Here is an 11,092-nt window from a genome sequence, read left to right as displayed (position 1 = left end):
CCGATGTGACCTGGATATTGAGTGAATATGATTTTACGCCGTTCTGAGCACAATCCCAGCAATACCACGGCAAGGAACACAACGCGCTGGTTTCACACATTGTACTAGACCTATGACCATCCGGGTTAGAAGTGGTTATCACTGCTTATCTAAGCTACTAACGAGATCTGGTGGTCAGGCTAGCTATTCTCGAAACTTTCATAGCCCTACGAACTTCTTAAGCCCACTCTTAACACTTTGGCTACGATCAAAGTTAAGAATTCTTAGGGCTACGAACGTTTCGAGAATAAGGGCCCAGACTCGCTAACTTGGTTGACAAATGTCGGTTCTCAGTTGCGTATATCGATGCTAATGAAGGCAATCGCTGGTTCGTTTGGTCCAAGTTCGAAGATATAAAGGCCTCCGTTATACTGTGCCGAAAATTTTAAGCGGCGTTAAGCAAGACAGAAAGAGAGAGGGGGCAAACCTATCAAAACAAAATGCGAACAAGAAAAATGTAAATTCTCACATACAAATACAGGGAATATTAAAACATAATCGACACTGAAGGACTGACATCTGCGATAGCACATTAATCAACATTTATTTCCCAACATATGTGAATGAATAGTTTTTCTATTCACGATTCTTTCCACACACGAAGGACTCGATTATACAGACCGACGTTATATATCTGAAATATTGCAGAGCTCGACGACAGACAACAACAGCAGCAACAACAACAGCAGCAGCAGCAACAACATCAACAACAAAAGTATACCAATGTAAGCAAATGAGCCCATGTTTATGGCGTGGCGAGCGAACGCTTTAACCACTAGGCTACCTCGCCGCTTGTTTTATTCTTAAATAATTTCGTTGCTCGTTTCAACAGTTCATCTCTGTTCTATTTTTGTTATTCTTATTTTAAAAAATACACTTTTGAATATATTTTGGACAAACAGGAATAACAAAAGTAGGAGAGATGAGCAGTTAGTGGGTATGTATTTTGAACGAAAGTGGATATCTAGCCCACGCGCGAAATGTTTTCTCCTATGGACTCGAGACACATCAGTATTGTTCTAGACTGGTCGAACTGAGTGAAACTGATTTACATTTTGCGTCATGATACTTATAAACATTCTTTCATTCATTTACAACCAGGGCCAGTGATTAAAGCGTTCGCTCGCCATGCCAAATATCCGGATTCGATTCCCGACATTGGTACAATGTGTTAAGCCCATTTCTGGTTTCCCCCGCCGTTTTATTACTGGAATGTTGCTAAAAGTTCACTCACTCACTCATTTACACTCTCCAAAACATTAATTTTGGGCGAATGTAAACATCCTGGATCACTGTTGGCCCAATGGGCGTAGTAGTTTAAATTTGGAGTTTTCGGGGGAATTTTTTTTTTTTTTTTATCTTTAGCATATACTCATGATAACAATATGTAGAATTCCCCATGGAGTGTTTCTGGGCATTCCAGAATTCAATTTTAACGCGTTAAAACACATATTAAAACACAAATCAAACATAGGGCCAGCAAAGCAAAATACGAAGGTTTGCGTTCTGCATTGATCATGGCGACCATCGCAATTATCTTTAGTTCTGCCACTACCGGAATTCCACCGTGCGTCCTTGTCCGTCTGCCGCAGTGTTCACGGTATTTGACCATTAGTTCTTATGTTTATATCACGTGCTGGTCCACGCTAGCGAGGTGAACCGGTCAAATACAGTTCCGGCTAGCAATAACTACGAATCACTATGAAGGTTTCCTTGGCCGGAAATGTTCGATCGTTTTCAGAACGAAAGAAGCCGCACGGACAGATTTTTAACGTTGACAAACTACGGAACATTGTTATCGCGAATTTGATATTCAAACATACGAGCAATGGATCATGACATGCGATGACAAATCTCTTCGATTAGCAGGTAGTCATTTCAGCACCATCAACCACCGTGTATTTTTCACATTTATGTTGTGGAACAATCTCCAAACAACATACAGGCCATATGCGAACTCGAGTTCAAGCAAGTGCTAAAAAAATGGGAAAAAAACACCGCATTTCACGCTGCCTTGGTCTGAGCGCCTTTAGGGGCGGGGACGTAGCTTTGGGGTTAAAGCGTTCGTTCGTCACACCGAAGATCCGGGTTCGATTCCCCTGCAGTACAACGTGTGAAGCCCATTTTTGTGTCACCCGCCGTGATATTGTTGAAGTGTCGCTAAAGCGGGTTGCAATCATGTTCACTCACCCTGAAAAAATTCGTTGGAACAAACCCTATGTAGATATTAATGTTTATTATAATTACATTGTCTTTTCTGCTAAGCCGAAACCTTACAAAAAATACTAATAGTACTTTGGATTTTTATAACTCCTTAAGCAAACAACACTTCCTGTTGAAAGTTATTAACTCCAACAACTAATACAAAACATTTTACATGGCCTTGACTTAGAATGTCCTGGGAAATGATAGTTATTACTGCCTATCACTTGTTAGGCTGTCCCTGATTGGTCTATCTGAACCCGCATATCGATCTGGTATTGACAGCGAAGACAACTGATTGAGGGGAGCCAACACGTTGGACAAAGGCTATATGGTTGCCACTGAGGATTGGAGGACGACAGTGGATAAGCAGTCACAACTTCTGTAAGGTAGGGCTTCCAAGCGTCATCATCATTTTCATCATCATCATCATCATCATCATCATCATCATCATCATCATCATCATCAAGATCATTATTATTAACTATGTTCGTATGTTTGCTGTTTTGCATGGTTATTGCATTAGTAGTAGTAGTAGTAGTAGTAGTAGTAGTAGTAGTAGTAGTAGTAGTAGTAGTAGTAGTAGTAGTCTTAAATACATTATACTGAATATCATTCAGGTTAGTACATACATTAAACCATATGTTTGTATTGTAATTTTCTTTCACAAAGGCATTCGTTTGATCTACCACTTTGTGGTCGAGTCACTTCAATCTTTTCATCTAAATATGTAAGTCAATATCTTTTAATCGTTTTATAAATTCGTTCTAAAGCGTTTAGAAAATGCCTTTACATGTAAAATCAATACAGGTGAGATTCGTTTTAGATAAGCCATAGTCAATGTAGTTGTTTCATTTTTTTTCTTTGAATGAACTAAAATAGGACATCTTAGTTATAGTCTATTCTGATGTTTTGACTCGTATGACGTCATGGGAAGTCATGTCTTTTGCCGTCACAAGCATACCTTCCCACTCCGAAAAAAACCGCTGAGTTCCTGTTGCATGTTCACCAAACTACAGCAAGGTGAGAAAGCGAGTGGGGTATTACGCCGCTTTTGGCAATAGTTCAGCATACAGGGGATCAAACCCGGACTTACGGCGTGACGAGCGAATGCTTTAACCCCTTCACCCCGCCTATAAGCTAAACTGACAGTGAAATTTTATTAAGTTTATGAATAAACATGTGTTGGAACAGTTTCCTTTGTTAACACCTTTTAAGCAGACCACGAACAATTCGTATATTTTTTCTTATCCCTTTTTTTCTTTGTGTGTGAGAACCAAAACACGTGTTTTATTGAGTGACGGAGTAAACAAGATCAAGTCTGGTTGATGTGTTTAATGTCTGTTTCTCGCCATTAATTCGCCCGATCTATTCTAAGATTTCATGATTGCTTGTTAACCCGCAACCTGTGTACCGAAGTTGCTAGGCCACGCATCTTATTGTTTCTGCTGATCGTCACACCCCTCTGTTCATCTGTAACATTCCTTGCATCAATTAAAGGTAGTCATCAAGTGTTCATTCCATGTGCCGGTAAACCCAGAACGAGGCTTACAGAATAACGTTGGTTAGTATGCTACCCTCATCCATGACCAACTCGTGTTTTTCCGGGACAATCCGAATAGCGGTTACGGAAAAGGGCGAATGATGACGAATATGTGCTACCCGACGCTATTAATGACCGGTTTCTGTGTGCATGATGTCATCACGACGGATGATGTCGTTTAGAAACACCCCAGGGTCCATATTTTCCTCAAATGTGTTTTGTGACAAACACGCCGAAATGGAGGTAATCTCCTTCCCTCAAAGCCTTCTGGTCTGTTGCGCTAATGTCCGATTTCCGCTACAACCCGCCTAATTCAGGAACCCTAATGCAGCCATTAGCGCCTCTACTATCGGGTCTCTGGTACTTTGCATAGACGTGTAAAGGTTTTGACGCCCATTATCACACGACTCCGGGGAACGAGACAATTGGTCTGTAAACATGAGACTAACTATTACCAAAGGTTGCTCCGGTAGTATTTCGACGCCAACCATTATAGGAGTCAAGGTTGTTTGGGGTGTCTTTATAAGGGGGCTGAAGACACTGGGGCTTCACTGGGGAAGGTTACACAATCTAGACGATATGTTAGAGTGAAAGAACAGGCAACATAAACTAGACGTCATATGAGAATACGAGGGGATATGAAGTTCTTATCACCAAGACGTTTCAGGGTAGAAACTCTGTTATGATTTCTTGTCCATAAGACTTCTCTACATGGCCACCATCCAGAGTGACACATTTCTCCCAACATTTCTTGACCTTGTGCAGACCGCTCAAACAGACCCCCTAATTTCATGGGAAAACAACACTCCGCCCCTTCAACAGCGTTATAAACAGATTCAAACTGTCAGTAGCAAGTGAGAAAGGTCACTAGCCCTTCAGACACCTTTGCTAGCCCGAATAATTCATGATAATGTATTTACAATAAAAACAGCGCATATGAGAATAGTTAGAGTAATGAATTGTTTCAACCTATTAACTCTGAGCCTCAGACATGGATGCGACACACTCTAATAATACCTAAATTATCTTTTTTTTAAATTGTCTTGAGAACTTCAGTCACCATCACTGGAAGAATCCTCCACATCACATTGGCATAATCTGAGATGCTGCCAACACTACCATAGTAGCTGTCACGGTCAAAATCTTGAGCTGTTTGGGCCTGACCATCCCCTGCCTCATGATATGCAAGTAAAACAAGCCCTTTTGCTTGCAAGAAATTACACAAATCTAAAATAAAATTAGTAAAATTAGTAAAATGCATCAGCTTGGGATCTACTTCAATTTCAATATGTTAATTCTGCATCTAGTATGGATAATTTAGTGTAAATTTAAATGACGTTTTTTCTGTTGAAAACAATTTTAATCAACCTGCTCATCATCTCAGATTATTCAGGTTGGAGAACCAGGGACTTACCAGTGGCGTTACTGCTTACAGTTTAGATACTTACTTGTAACAACTTGCATTTGACTATTCGTTTATGTTTTCGAGGACCTTGTTGTCGCTAAAATGATCAGGATTCAGGAAACTGGATCAGCTCCCAAATTATTAATAGCCAAGCGGGCCATTTTCAGTAACTTTTGACAGTCCCGAGCAATGGTCATCTAGCATGGTATCGTCAAAATGGAATCCACGTCTTGGCTCATCTGTCAGGGACATATTACCGGTTTGAAAATTCCTTTTCCATTTCACAACAGTATCACAAGATTGGCTATCTTCACCATAAACGGTATTTTATCTCCTCTTCATCCTATAAGTAGTGCAAACTTTCATTTACTAAAAACGTGATAATACTGCATAACTCAGTCTTCAGCAAGCATTGGGTTACTCGTGTTTAGGATCAACTACCAGAAGACTGAATAAGGTGAAGTAGGTAGTATCCAGTCCATTAACTAGATAAGGATCACCTTATAATTTTCCTTATTATTATTTCCTTATCCTTATACATAATTGCTCAATACACTCATGGTGATAATTAGAATATATATTTATATCCCCTCGTACGTTACGTAAACCTGGTATTATATCAGGCTACAATCTCAAGACGCCCTTTTTTGCGAGGAGGGTGCGAAAACTAGGCACATCGTGTTTTGAGGAAAGATTCACAGAGCACAGACATACCCTATTCAAACACTAGATGTCTTATTATGAAAATTATATTCCGATAAAGGCCTCGAAGTATAAAATAGACTAGACATAAAAGTTAATAAAAAGCTAGATAATACATATGTCATAAGGTTTCTGGAAGAAACTAAACGTTGAATTTTAACGAGTAATGTCATAGAAACTAAACGTCACATAAAAATGAGGAGTAGTACATAAATTAAAAGTTTGCTTACAGTTGAGGACTGTCCTAGACATTTTAGGCGTCAAATAATGATGAGGACTAACACTAGACGCCATTTTGTAATGATGATTGCCACAGACACTAGACGCCATTTTGTAATGACGATTGCCACAGACACTAGACGTTATATTGTAATGACTATTGCCACAGACACTAGACGCCATTTTGTAATGACGATTGCCACAGACACTAGACGTCATATTGTAACGAGGATTGCCCTAGACGGTACCATAGACACTAGATGTCACATTGAAATAAGGATTGCCACAAACACTAGACGCCATATTGTAATGGCGATTGACACAGACGCTAGACGTGTTATTGAAATGAGGATTGTCACGGACACTAGACGCCATATCGACATGATGATTTGTAACAGACACAAGACGTCATATTGTAATGAGGATAGCCATAGACACTAGACCTCATATCATAATGACTTGCCACAGACACTAGACCTCATATTATAATGACTATTGCCACAGACACTAGACGTCATATTATAATTACTGTTGCCACAGACACTAGACCTTATATTGTAATGACTATTGCCACAGACACTAGACGTCATATTATAATGACTGTTACCACAGACACTAGACGTCGTATTATAATGACTGTTGCCACAGATACTAGACCTTATATTGTAATGACTATTGCCACAGACACTAGACGTCATATTATAATGGCTGTTGCCACAGACACTAGACGTCATATTATAATTACTGTTGCCACAGACACTAGACCTTATATTGTAATGACTATTGCCACAGACACTAGACGTCATATTATAATGACTGTTACCACAGACACTAGACGTCGTATTATAATGACTGTTGCCACAGATACTAGACCTTATATTGTAATGACTATTGCCACAGACACTAGACGTCATATTATAATGGCTGTTGCCACAGACACTAGACGTCATATTATAATGGCTGTTGCCACAGACACTAGACGTTATATTGTAATGACTGTTGCCACAGACACCAGACGTCATATTGTAATGAGGACTGTAATGTGGGTCGCGAGACACCAGACGTCATATTGAAATTAGGTGTGCCACAGACGCTAGACGTCATATTGTAACGAGGACTGTCAAAAGAGCCTTGACGTGGCATTATAATGAAGTTTGTCAGTGGAATTTGATGTCAATATTCAAGCAATATCCCGTCGGGGACACCAAAAATGGACTTCGTCGGTGGAGTAACTTAGCGGTTACAGCGATCGCCGAAGAGCCGGGTTCGATTCTCTTAAGGGAGACAGCGTTTGAACACTGGTGTCCCCGCCATGATATTGCTGGAATGTTGCTGAATGTCACGTTCAGTCACTCATTTCCATCTCTTACCCCCTCCCCTCCTGCACACCTACCCCCAGCCCCGTCCCCCGTGTACAACTCCTATGAACACACAGGTTTCACAGTGCGATGCCTCAACCTGACCCTGTCTCGCCTCACCCTCATTTAGTAAAACAGCGAAGGCAATGTGCTCGCTCCTAATCTGTTTACATCAATCACATGGAATCTTATCGCTGGTAATTTAGGAAACCTATTTCCTCGCGTGAGTGTTATGTAATCTCTTGAGTTGGGCTGTATGGCTTGGGAATTACCATGCTGTCTAATTCGTTTATGCTTCCAGGCCATTTTCGTGTCGTAAATTTCGGTGAGTTCTTTTTTTTGTAACAATTCTTTTGTCCGAAATGTCATTTCCGATGTGGCTGAAGAATGATGCATATTATTAGAGCTGATTTGGCAACAACTTTTATTTACTATATATTTTATCAGATGTAATCATCTAGATTTGAAATAGACCTTGTACTATCCATCACATCATGTTTAGGGCCTACAGTGCGTAATAGGTTTGGCAATGTGTTTGAAAAATGTTGATTTAAGAAGTACCCGAAAACTTTTTCACTTTTCCAATCATGATATTCCGGGGTTTTGCATTTAATTACTTCTTGATATCAATTGCTGTTGCTTATCTTTAATTTTGTTTGTTAATTTGCTAGGGTACTGATTTTCTTTCTTGTAGTTTTTGTTTTTTGTTTGTTTGCTTATTTGTTTGTTTGTTTGGGGTTTGTTTTTTTTTTTGTTTTTTTTGTTGATTTTTGGTTGGTTGGTTGGTTGGGGATTTTGGTCCAAATACGCGTTGTTAATTGAAGAATATATTTCTATCTTCGCCTTCCGACGGTATCGTGGTGTGAAGAAATTTCACGTCATATTTAGTTTTCCTTTTCGTGTTACCATACTTCACACTTTCAGCATACTGCTTCGTTTCGTTTCGATTTCCTTCTCTCTCTCTCTCTCTCTCTCTCTCTCTCTCTCTCTCTCTACTAAATCTTCCGGACAAGAGGCAATCGTCGTAATCAAGACGCTACCGACCTCTCCCCGGCCATGATCTAACACGACGTCATTCGATTCATTAACGTTCCGTCACGTCTTGTAAAAAAATGATATTATTACCGACATCGTTAAATTGTGAAAATAAACTTAAATTAGGAGATAAACATCATGTGTTGGCCAATTTCCGGGTGTTATTGAGTATTTGAAGCACGGGAATGCATTTGGAACCAACGGCGTCAGCCGGAGGTTTCAAATGAAATATTCCCGTGCCTGAAATACTCAATAACACCCGGAAATTGGCCAACACATGATGTTTATCGACATTGTAAACACAAAAGTAAACCAAAGGGGTTTTAGTGTCTGCACTCGTTTACATCCAATACGGACACAGCAGTGAAGTGTCATCAGCTGGCCGTTTCAGCTGGTTCTCATGGTAGCATCTGGAGTTGCTCATTTGTGACGTCATTCCAACTTTACGTCACAATATGATTTGAATGACGTCACCACTGTTGATGACACAACAAAACAATTGTTTACGTGTCAATACGCGGTGAATAGTCTTTCAGTTTCCTTGAATCTAATACCATTTAATCATGTTTTTCAACCAATCAGATTACAGAACACAGTAACCTTTGGTTTACAATCTACTTTCAAACATGGGCTGGCTACCCGCCGTAGAACGCAACGTCACAGAGAATCATGACGTCATGACATTGTTCATGACTTCACGTTACCATGACAAAGTAATATTTTGCCCTAAGGCATCGTATCATATGAAAAACATGAACCCCGATATGTTCGTCCTCGTAGGTAATAAATCGATTTAGTACCCATAACATTTGCATAGTGTGCAATTTAGTTATTCTCGGTGTTGAGTGGTCAGCTAAGCAGAAATATAATTGCTTGAGGGATGTTGTATACAGAACTACTTTTCATGAATCAAGTTCATTGACAACTTTTTCCCTTTTCTTTGATAATTAGGACCCATGAAGGTCTTGGGGTAGAATAGACCTTCAGTAATGCATGCTTGCCACAAAAGGCGACTATGCTTGTCGTAAGAGGCGACTAACGGGATCGGGTGGTCAGGCTCGCTGACTGTTGACACATGTCATCGGTCCCAATTGCGCAGATCGGTGCTCATGTTGTTGATTACTGGATTGTCTGGTCCAGACTTGATTATTTACACACCGCCGGCAAGTAGCTGGAATATTGCTGAGTGCGGCGTAAAACTAAACTCACTCACTCTTTGATAATTAAGACGTGCTGTACTCCCACATTCCGAGATTTAAGAAGAAAATATATAGGTTAAAGATTATGAATGCTCTTTAGATATTAGTTTGCAATACAACTGCGTGATAAATAAGTGGTCTTTTTAAAAAAGATAACATTACAAAAAAAGGAAGAAGAAAACAATCGTTTGCATATTGTTTGTAAACACATATGGCCCCCATCAGTCTAACCCCCATCCCGAAAACGTCTCATCCAGACCCTCTCTGACAATAGTGTACATCAAATCAAATCATTTCCGGGCATAAAATACGTTCAATCAGTAAACAGATACCCTTCAGTTAATGAGTATCAACGTCAGTCCATCAATAATTTTTTGTCAAACTCTTGTAACTCCACCACTCTGCTCGCTCACTCTCTGCCTCAGACTGCCACCATGACAGGTTTTATGGCAAGCCGTAAATCTTCATTCTGTCGATACACCATGCTCAGGCCCAGTCTATGGTGGTGTATTCCACTTCAACATCTCGAACGAAACTTCTGTCAGTCGACTTCCAGCTCCAAAGTGGCGTATTCTTCCCATTGACAGTTATCCTTCTTGGAATCAGGTGACTGTAACACACCTTCCACAGAGGTGACTGTAACACACCTTCCACAGAGGTGACTGTAACACACCTTCCACAGAGGTGACTGTAACACACCTTCCACAGAGGTGACTGTAACACACCTTCCACAGAGGTGACTGTAACACACCTTCCACAGAACGAAATGTTGTTCAATCTTCTTACGTGTTGAGTTTCTTGACTGAAAACCTTTTAGATGCATTCGTTGGATGGTTGTGTTTTAAATTTCCCAACATTTAATCGTTCACTTTCCCAGAAATTGACAGGTTTTTGTCAAAGCGTGTTTCAACCGTACACAGTCACCCCTCATTAGACACACGATGTTCCGGCGCACTGACATTATGAAACAACTTCATTGTTGTTTTTAAGTTCAGTGACATAGCACTTAAACATCATATAAACAAATGATAACTTATTCCATAAAAGATAGTATTTGTTGTATTTTAAAGAGATTTTATATTTGCTCTTTGTTATAGCGTAGATATGTTATTACCGCGGAGACGTTAGGTTTGGTGTTTCCCTCTTTCTTTCTTTTTAAATTGCATTATGGGTAATAAACAGAATAACCAGCTCAGTACGAGTAATTACGGGAAATATGCCCGCGTTAGAATAATATTCAGTGTCTCGCCAAGGCTCGGCATTGTGAACATTATTTCAACTCGGGCATATTTCCGGTAATCACTCGTGCCTCGTTGGCTATTCTCTAACTCTTCCATCCCCGAAGTGGGTAATATATTACAGAATCTGTAAGACTCCATCTGTAGTGCTG

The sequence above is a fragment of the Haliotis asinina genome, chromosome 14 (assembly GCF_037392515.1).
Source record: "Haliotis asinina isolate JCU_RB_2024 chromosome 14, JCU_Hal_asi_v2, whole genome shotgun sequence".
Classification (NCBI taxonomy): Eukaryota; Metazoa; Mollusca; class Gastropoda; order Lepetellida; family Haliotidae; genus Haliotis; species Haliotis asinina.
Note: the sequence above shows the minus strand (reverse complement) of the source record.